This window comes from Cryptomeria japonica, unplaced genomic scaffold (genome assembly GCF_030272615.1).
Source record: "Cryptomeria japonica unplaced genomic scaffold, Sugi_1.0 HiC_scaffold_486, whole genome shotgun sequence".
In the NCBI taxonomy this organism is placed as follows: Eukaryota; Viridiplantae; Streptophyta; class Pinopsida; order Cupressales; family Cupressaceae; genus Cryptomeria; species Cryptomeria japonica.
The window spans coordinates 98,562-108,677 of NW_026729304.1; the positions used below are offsets into that span (position 1 = coordinate 98,562).

The 10,116-nt window shown below is 34.3% G+C and overlaps 1 pseudogene; it reads right to left on the reverse strand.

The window, feature by feature from the left end:
* Positions 1 to 686: 686 nt before the first annotated feature.
* Positions 687 to 9,879, reverse strand: LOC131053158 (endoglucanase 16-like; annotated as a pseudogene).
* Between the last annotated feature and the right edge of the window lie 237 nt (positions 9,880 to 10,116).

Below are 10,116 nucleotides of genomic sequence, written 5' to 3' on the forward strand. Positions count from 1 at the left end.
CCTGTAGAGGACATTTTCTAGAATTATGCCTCGATTTTTTGCAGTGAAAACATGCAAAAGGGACACTTTCATATTCTATAGGTTGGATCCACTTCCCCAATCTAGAGTTAATCTTGATAGATAATGGCATATTCGTGCCTTGCATAACTCCCATACAAATCCTTGCAAAGGTAAGTATTCTTCTAGCTATTGTGATAGGATCCATAGATAAGAGTTCCCAAAAGGAACTAGCGATTCCTTTGAAACATCCTCAACGCATAACTCTAGAGGAAGGCTCGACAATCTAACCCAAACAGGAGCTTGTACAAAAAATAACTCATTTAGGTCCATCTTAGGCAACCATTTTGTGCAAGCGTAGATTTTCCAATCAAGCAAGGACCATCACAAAGCACCCTCAACATGTCTTCTTCACATGAAAATGGCATCAATAACGCACCTTTGGATATAGCCGTTATCTCCACTTGACCTTTATGCGTCCATTTATGTTTCACAAATGTCCCAACAACATCAATATTCAGCGTCGGGCACAAAATTTTTCCAACCCAAGTCATTGCCATAAGGCTAATGTTATGCTCAATTACTGGGTCTGGAACTGCAATAGAAGATCTACCCTTTTCTGGTTCTGAGATATTATGAACTGGGAGTAGCGAGGACTTTCCACTCGGTTTGACACCGAATAGAGACGTCTACGACCAACCGTTGTCCCTACAAATAGGTCCCTTCCTTGGGCTGTGTCTAGCACATGATGCTCCATCCCCCCCATCAGAATCGAGAGGCTTGTCACCAGCTTTTGGGTTCCCATCCACTAGGTCCTTTCCATTTGGCTTAGAGGAATCAGGCAGTCCTGAGATCCATTCTTTCCGCCCTCCCCCTGGTTTTCTTGTCCATTGCAGGGTTTCCCGCCTAGTCCTAATTTCAAATTCAAAGTCTCTCCCTTCTCCCGGTCCCGCATCGCTCTCCAATTTTTGCTTTGATACAAATTGTTGAACACACCATGGGGGATTAATTGAAAGAGAACCGTGCACTAGTTTGTTGTTTCTAAGAGTGATCTCACTATATATCACAATTTATATTTCAATTGTGTGAGATATTTTTCACATCAACATTTTAGATTATACTCCATCATCCATTATCAAGATGGAGGAGTTTATAAAGATAAGGAAACCACATCTACCTTCCAATGTTTAATTTCATAGCTTACTAGATAGTAGAAAAGAAGGTCGAAATAGGTTCAAACATCATAAAAAGTAGTTTAGTCCAATAACTTGTTGAAATATGTGCAAACACCTCTAAATTAGTTTTTCCCAATAACATGTTATTGCCATAAACTAATTTTAGAGGTGTTTGCACCTATTTTAACCTTGTTATGAGGTATCTAGTAAGCTATGAAATTAAACATTGGAAGGTAGATGTGTGTTCCTTCTATCTTGTATGATTTCTTATTTGGAGCTATGATATATCATAGATCAAGCATTTGGGGTTAAATTGTATTGAGGTTCCAATTCATATAGCTGTCATGATTGGTTTAGGAAGAGGACACGAAAACCATCATGCAAGTAATTGGAGATGCTAGTTGTGCTACAAGCCCTTTTATTCTTATGCAGCCCATATGTATTGTTTAGATTAGTTTCCTATACGTGTTGTAAAGACCAGAAGGATTTTGTTTTTGCATACTATAAGCTTCTTTTCATTCTTGGTAATTGTATGTTCTACTTGTTTTTTGCATGCTTCATTTATCCCATTTGACTATAGAGATTATTTTAAAAATTGTTAGTGCTAATCGAGGAAATGAATATGATAAAGTACTAAGTCAAGCCTGGTTCGAGGGTATTGTAATAATTGAGAAATGAATATGATAAAGTACTAAGTCAAGCCTGGTTCGAGGGTATTGTAATAATTGAACTTCAATAATGTTCCATCCTAGAGAAGATTCATGCATAAAAAGTTTAATTGCATATCATCTTCTTCTTGATGACAACTTGCATGAATTGTATCTAGATTGTTTAGTTTTTCTTGAGCACATCATACTCATAACATCACACATTTTAGTACATTTGAGATAACATCTCATATTTAGAGCATTTGGTTAATGATCTTGAATATGTCATTTCATTTACATCATGTCACATGTTAGTTTGAGGGTCATTCATTATGGTTAGTGTGCTTGAATCTTTGTGGTACTTGTTACTATATATCAGTTTTAGTCATAACTCAAGATCAACATCAAGGTAGGCATGAATATTCAAGACTTCTTCATTAACATATTATGGAGTTAATCTACTTCCATCCTCTTTCCACATCAATGGGAAGTCTTTCCCACTAGGTGTTTTCTCTTTAACAACTTTGTTAGGGTTTCTTTGTACTTTTCAAGACCCTAATCTCTTTGTATCCACGTATTTGTGCATGGAGGGTGTTAGTGCAGATATTTTTTCTAGATAACCTTACTTGTGAATACTATGTACTTTTTATATGATTTGTTCCTGTGTGCTATCTTGTATGGTCATCACATGTCTCTATCCTAGATAGAAAACTTTCTATTCTAGATGACAAAAAATATTTCAATATAAATTTATATCTTATTAAGTTAAATATTTCATTGAGTTAATGCATTAAGCTATTTATTTACATATTTTTTGTCTCTCACTATTGTCTTAGTTTGACTATACATGTGCTTGACTTATGTGGCTTTCTAATATTAGAGATATATTCAAAGGTTCTAGCCAATCCAAAAAAAAAAATCAATTTTTAATATGCATTGCCAAGTGTAAGCTGGTCAATGACGAGTGCAATATTATAAATGAAAAATGAATTAGGGAAAATGACATTGAGATGGAAAAGGTGTTTTGTATAGGGTGGTCAACAGTGGCTAATGTAGGAAATTTCAGTCATTGAAATAATGGATTTGTTATGTAGGGAAAGACCTAAAAAAATAAAAAATCAATAGGGTGTTAAGGAGTAAATAACGTAAGGGTAAGAGTGAAATGAGTTGAATTTAAGGCAGTGAAATCACATGGAAATGATTGTGGACTCATTATCTGTTGTCCACAATAGTTGCATCTTTGATGAATTATTACTTGACACAATTACTAATTCCTTGCGGGAAACAATCTTGTCGTGCATTTTCCATTTTTATAGAATAATATGGTTAGATTGGAATGATCACAGAGAGGTCGATCTAAATATTTGTGTTCCCCCTAACAAAAATACAAGGACTCTAGTTCTATGTTTCTACCCTTAGCTCAAGCTACCTCTCTAGAGTCTCCCTTTTGATAAAGGAGCCTTTACATCTATATTGATACACAACACCAAAAAAATGTTTCGAAGCCTTATTAGATATATAGTGTTTTTTAGAATCCCAAATTGGTAAAATAGCCCACATTAGACATATGGTTAAATTATAAAGTTGAGGTTGTGTGTCCTCCTTATATGTATGGGGAGAACATTCCTCTTTCTCTCACTTTTCCTACCCTTCATTAGAACTGGAAATCAACCCTACCTTTTATCTCTTAGGGATATTAAGGTCACCTTTCCTTTTGAGCCTCTTGATTTTAAGATCTATGATGATTGTATCTAAGATATGTCTTGGAAACTTGACTCTAGGATTATTATCTTGGAAATTATGGAAAAGCATCCTTTTGTGAAAGAGTTTTCAGGTCAATCCAAATGAAATTGGTTAAACATTGAGTCTCCAAAGGTTGACCTACTTTATTGTGCCCTCTTTTTGGTCATCTTCCACTATTTTGTTTCTATCATGAGAATCACTAATTTCTATTAGGACTCTATTTGATTGTCCCTAAAATTCTGAACAAGTGTTGGGATTGTGTTGGAAATAGAGATTTGTCAACTTAGTGTCTTGATTTATAACTTGCAATCAAATTTGTTATCAAAAGATACACATACAGTCCAACAAGTTATAAAGACAATTCTAATCATAATCCTAATAATTATAAATACATGTGAGTTTTCTTTGAGGATTTACCCAATGACTCATCCATGCTATGAAGCCCATGAGAGATCATATAAGGTTCCTTGAGCCTATCCATTAAGTTCAAGGACTTGAAAGTACATTTGTCATTTGACCTCCTAGCTTAACTTGAATGGACCATTTGTCTACTTTCTTTCCTTATATGCCCACATCTCGCCTCCATAATGGGATGACAAATTGGATGAAACTTTAAAGAAATTAATTATTTGTTTTATTATACAGTGATTATATACATACATATATGTATATATATGTATATATGTATATGTATACATACATATATATATATATATATATATATATATATATATATATATATTTATATATATATATATATATATATATATATATATATATATATATATGTATGTATGTACATGCGTGCACGCACGTACACACAAACACACACACAGATATATGTATGTATGTATGTATGTATATATTAGTAACACCATTTAAGGTCGATTATAATTCCTTTTTTCTGATTTGAGTGTCAAGTGGCTTTTCCTTAGGAAATCATGGTACTTTTCTAGCGCATCTCATGAAAATAGAAATGATTTTTTGATGTGCAATAGGTTTTGATTAGACACTGGAAAGGTTAAGAAAGTAAGAAAATAATTACTTCAATCTACTTCAAATACCTCACTTGTATGATTACATTTCTATTTTGAGCTTACTGTTTCCGTAGATTTGGGTGGCATTTGAGGAGATGGATTTAGGAGGGAAAAATGAACATTTTGTTTCATCATTTTTTTCTCTTTGTTCTCTCTGTCTACTAGTGGTTGAAATAATAGAGTATAATCCTTTGAACTGATGCATTTGAGTTACATTTACTAACTGTGAGTTTCCAACATATGTGTCCTACACAACGAAGCATATGAAGTACATCTTCAAGTGGGATTGTGCGACAATCTAGCGGGCGATCATTATTATAGTGGGCGAAGAGGTTCTTAACCTGAAGGCTCCTCAATTTTTTTTTCCTTCTTAGGTTGTTTTTGTATTCCTATCTAATGCATTTGATTTGCTTCAGAATTATGGATCTCTGTTCCATTTGTGTTCTATATGTCAGGTACGGGTTCGTATCTACTGATCATGATATTGAAAGGGTTGTGAAAAAGCATGACTTGTTTAAAGGTAAGGGATGGATAGATGTATTTTCCCTAAATTTTTCTTTTGAAGAAGCCCCATTATGTTAGTCTATATAATACTATGAAAATAGGTCTTGAATCAAACAACTGTAAGATCTTTGACAATGAACCAAGTTTGTTCTTTGAGCAGATTCCTTCTTCAGAGGCATCCCAAATTTCAGAACTCTTTTATTCACGTCATCACTTGGTTCTACATCAACTGCGTCAACATAGGATCGAGAATATCTCAATTTGGCTACACTTTTAAAATATTCTTTTAATTATGAGGAATTATACATGCTCATTTAGACCCTTCTCAATAAAGTGTATTATTTTTTATAGAAATTAAAGAGGGATCTCTTAATAGGGCAAAAATATATTCAAGAAAATGCATGATGGCTAACTTCTTTGAGCCCTTATCACACATGGTTGGAATTAAATTTTATATGGTGCATGGTTTCAGCATACTAGTCGTTATGGTCTTTCAGAGTGTTGTTTTAGATTTAATAAATGGGGCTCAAAATTATGGGCTGCAATACAAAATATATATCAAATCTTTATATTGGTAACCTCCAGAAAGGGATTTACAAAAATGGTAGCTCTAATCCTGACTTATTTTGACAAAACAATTGGATTTTATTAAATTATTCCTTGCAAAATTCCTTTATTACTATGGTTGTTGGGGTTATTTCTATGAATATAGTTCTCTCTTGTGCTGTAGAATTGTGTTGTTTGGTGACTTTCCAGTGCAATCATCAAACCTCTAAAAGTAAGGAAATTTCTCAATAGGAAAAATTCCATCCTTTTGAAGATGAGGATCTCCTTCATGTTTCATGTAAGTAGCGCATTTGTTTTCTGAATGAATTTTTGGACCATTAAGATGAATTTATTTGCCCTAACATCATGAATATCACGCTAGACTAAGAGTACGATTTTGATTAAACATTGGTAAACTTGATAAGTGACCAAGTATGAAATCCAGGGTTTAAAAATATAAAATGGAATCCCAAGCCTCTATTTGAAAGACCTCTTAGTGGATCTCTCAAGCACTCCTTACCAAGAGAAAATTAAAGAAAAATAGTGAAGTCTTTTTGTCCTTTGACATTAAAGCAAAGTTACTTTTAGTCAAATTTTGGAAGGATGGTTTGTTAATATGTTTTAGCAAACTTAAACTTTGTCAACTTCCTCTGTCTTCTTCCTCTTCTTTTCTCCTCATTTTTCAATTAGATTTCACTCTCTATTTTATATGCCATTTTTTATATGAGTGGGCCCTCATTCCACAACTTGTCAATAAAAGAATTACCTATAAATATAAAATTGTAAACAATTATTTAAAAAAAAATCAAAATCATAAGAAGTAAATCAATATATTACCAGGTGAATGAATGGGAACTTGTAGGGGAAGAAAATATAAAATGAAAATAAAACATCATATTTTCTTTAGAAAAATAAAATAATGTGGTATTCAAAAGCTACATAACCAATTGCACATCGGCGTGAAGGGTTTCTCTCTTCAGCCATTTGTTGATGGCTATAATGTGAATGATGCATTTTATTTATTGCTTTATTATTTCTTTCCAAGGTACTTGGGCTCATGGTAAAAGCATAATTGCTGTTTTCAACTTATTGGCGATTGAGTTTTTATTCATTAATATATTATTGTTGCGAGAATTATTGTCACATTGAGTTATTATTACTTGTATTTAAAAGAAATAGTGAGATGAGTGAATTAAATTGTTTAGAAAATATGCTTTAGAGTAAATAGGCATTGCTTCATTGAGCACCTATGAATTTGTGATAAAAAAGTGCGAGAGACAATGTACAATGCAACAAATAAATTGGTTGATGTATAATAATGTGAGAGACAATGTACAATCCAACAAATAAATTTGGCTCATGTATAATAATGAAGACATGGGATGGGGGATTTCCATTTTTTAGAGGGTGAATGTATTATAATTAATTGATGACAATGGTTATTGTTGATGAATGTAATTTAAGAAAAAGTTTGTATGTGCACAAGTTATCACCATCCTTAATATAATCATATCACACCTTTGAGCACATTACACATTTCAAATTAACAATTTTAACAATATTAAATTTCATATTAATAATTGTAACAATATTAAAAAGTAAACTAGTTTCATAATCAAGTAATAATGACCATGATTATTGTTCATCCATGTGATTTAAGGAGAAATTTGTATGTATACAAATTCTAACTACCCCTAATGAAATTGTATAATACCTATCAGCATAACAAAAAAATTAATAATATCACTTTTTTATTATATTAAAACATAAACTATTAATAATATTCAATTCTAATTCTAACATAAATAGAGTTATATATTTTTTACTTTAGAACCAACATAAAAGCTGTAACTTGAAAATAATAATTTTTATTGTGATAATAATGACATGATTCATCTTGGGGGCCTTTTCTCATATAGCCTCCCACAATTGTAAATACTCTAGTGCAACATAATCTGTCATTTCCAATGATTGATGGAAAGATTTTTCCTAGTTCTTTGATGTCCAAGAAAATCGACACTGCCTGTTAGTTTTGCATGTCATTCTGTACAATTTTGCAAGAACACCCACAAGAGGAGAATTTATGTATGTTGTAGGTTCAAGCATGCTAGATTTGGTCCTGAGGTCTACAAAACGATCATATTTATCTGGGCCCCCCACTATTGCCCCAATTAGTGTGTTTGGATTGGAAGAATCTTTGTGAAACCAGTTCATAAAACCTTCAATGCATTTGATCTTCCTTGGTTGTTAATGAATGGAAACTACAGATGCTCCTCTGTGATGTGGTTGCCTTGGATATTTGGAACCGTATCCTACCATATATGAAATGCCCAGACGATTCCTTCCTAATAAATAATCAATCTGCAAAGGATATGATTAGGATTCGTTATATTGTATGCTCCAAAATACAAAAACAGATAATGTAGTGTGCTTACTTGTAGCTTTGCGAAGCCCATAACGTCGTTGGGTTTAAAGAGAGTGTTGCTGCATGACAATGTTCGCTTCTTAGCTGATAGTAAATCACTGTATCTTGCCATCAAAAAAGCAGCACTGGTAACATATTGAGTGTTGGCGCCATCTCTAACATACAACAAACCTCCTGTAACAAAAGAATTGTATTACAGATATCACTAAGAGAATTTTGAGGGCTATGATTAGAAAAGGAGTAGTAACAGAGGATTTATATGGTTGTGACTAGAAAAAGGAATGATTGTTAGTGGTACTGGTGAAGAGATAGAGAGTTCACCTGGGGTGGTTTTAACAGAACGAATGGGACTGCCTGGAAGAAGTGAACAAACAAAGCGTTCTGCATTACTTCTATAGGCTGAGAATTGAGCTTCCCCTTGGAAATATAACTGGTTGGTGAAGTGCATAAGTTAGCTTTAAGCTAGAGTATGTTTATATTACATTTTATTTAAAAAATTGCACCAATCAGTCTACGCTTACGTCTGTTAGAAGCACTTGAACTCCAGCATATTTGAGGTCCCAGTTGAATTCATTAACATATGCCTTTACATCGTCGTGCTGGATAATATAGTTGGAATAATATGAGGATTTGGTAGCTCTGTATAGCCAAGATGCAGCCCATAGAAGCTCGTCCTGAGATTATATTTACAAGTGCATATGTTAAAAGAAAACCAAATTCTGGTTACAAGTGCATATGTTAAGAGAAAACCAAAGTCTTCTTACATTGTAGCCTGAAACAGAGCAATAAAATGGACACTCTCCTCCGTAGGTGCCCTTGTATCGATCGGCAAAGCTGAAGAGCTGAAGGGAAACATGAATGGCCGGTTAGAAAGAAGATGGATGTATAAGGTTTTTCTCAAAATGGATGGATGAAACTTGTTGATTTTGCTGTGTTAGTTAACAGCTATGTTTTCTATTTTACTTGAGCACCCAAACATACCGATTGAGAACGTTGGAGGAGAAGGTGTGAGTAACGAGGGTTTGTGAATCTGAAAACAATGGAGGAGGCAGCCAAGGCTGCGGCCGTTTCTGCTGCAATTTCTGATCCAGGGGTGTCTTTATCAATCTTGTAAAGAGATCGAGGAGTGTCCATATCTTCTGGACGCTCCCAACAATTATGGTCTGCCTGGGGATCACCCACCTATTTCATGCATCAAGATCAACCTCGTCAGTTTTTCATAATCTTGAAGAATGAATGCTGAATATTTTAGATTAGATTTCTTTACCTGAACCCATAATTGATTTGGAGTTGCACTAGCCTTGAGAAAGTAGTCAGTTCCCCCATCTAATAGCGTCCCTTGCATTCTGAATCTCTCCTGCAGCTTTCAACTCTTTCCCATAATCCAGTGTGCCCCAAGCGAGTGTGGTGATAGTGAATGCCATGGGAAGCCCATATTTCACGTTATCGCCTGCATCGTAGTAACCCCCAGCTAAATCAACCTGCAGTTGAGTTGCACATAAAATTTTGTATGCAGTCAATTTGGAATGATAGTATGATCCACTTCTATTTTTATTTCTAAATAAATTGAATAGGGATTTATTTCTGCTTCTACTTACGTTTTGCAACTTCCCATCTGTGAGGCCAGAATCTCCTCTCCACTTTACTCGCTGAGATTGTGGGAGTTTACCGGATCGTTGGGCCTCTAGAAAGAGGATAGACTTAGATAGAGCATCTCTGTAATCGAATTCTCCACGAACCACCTGCCACTCACCACAAAACAGCAACAACACCACTGCCAAAAGCGCTTCCATTGCCTTGGCCATATGGATTCTCTTCTTTCTTTGATATGCAATTTAGAATTGTGCGCTAAATTTATAGACTTGTTAGTCGTGGGATAAAGCTAGTATTTATCACGAGGACTGTGTATGAGTTTCTGTTGCTGAGTAATGCATGGGAACTGCAAGATTTAGAGCATGGGACACCACAAAATAAACGATAAATACTCAGCACCTCAAACAGTTAATACGAGAAATCAGGTTGATGCCTTATATCATTTGTCT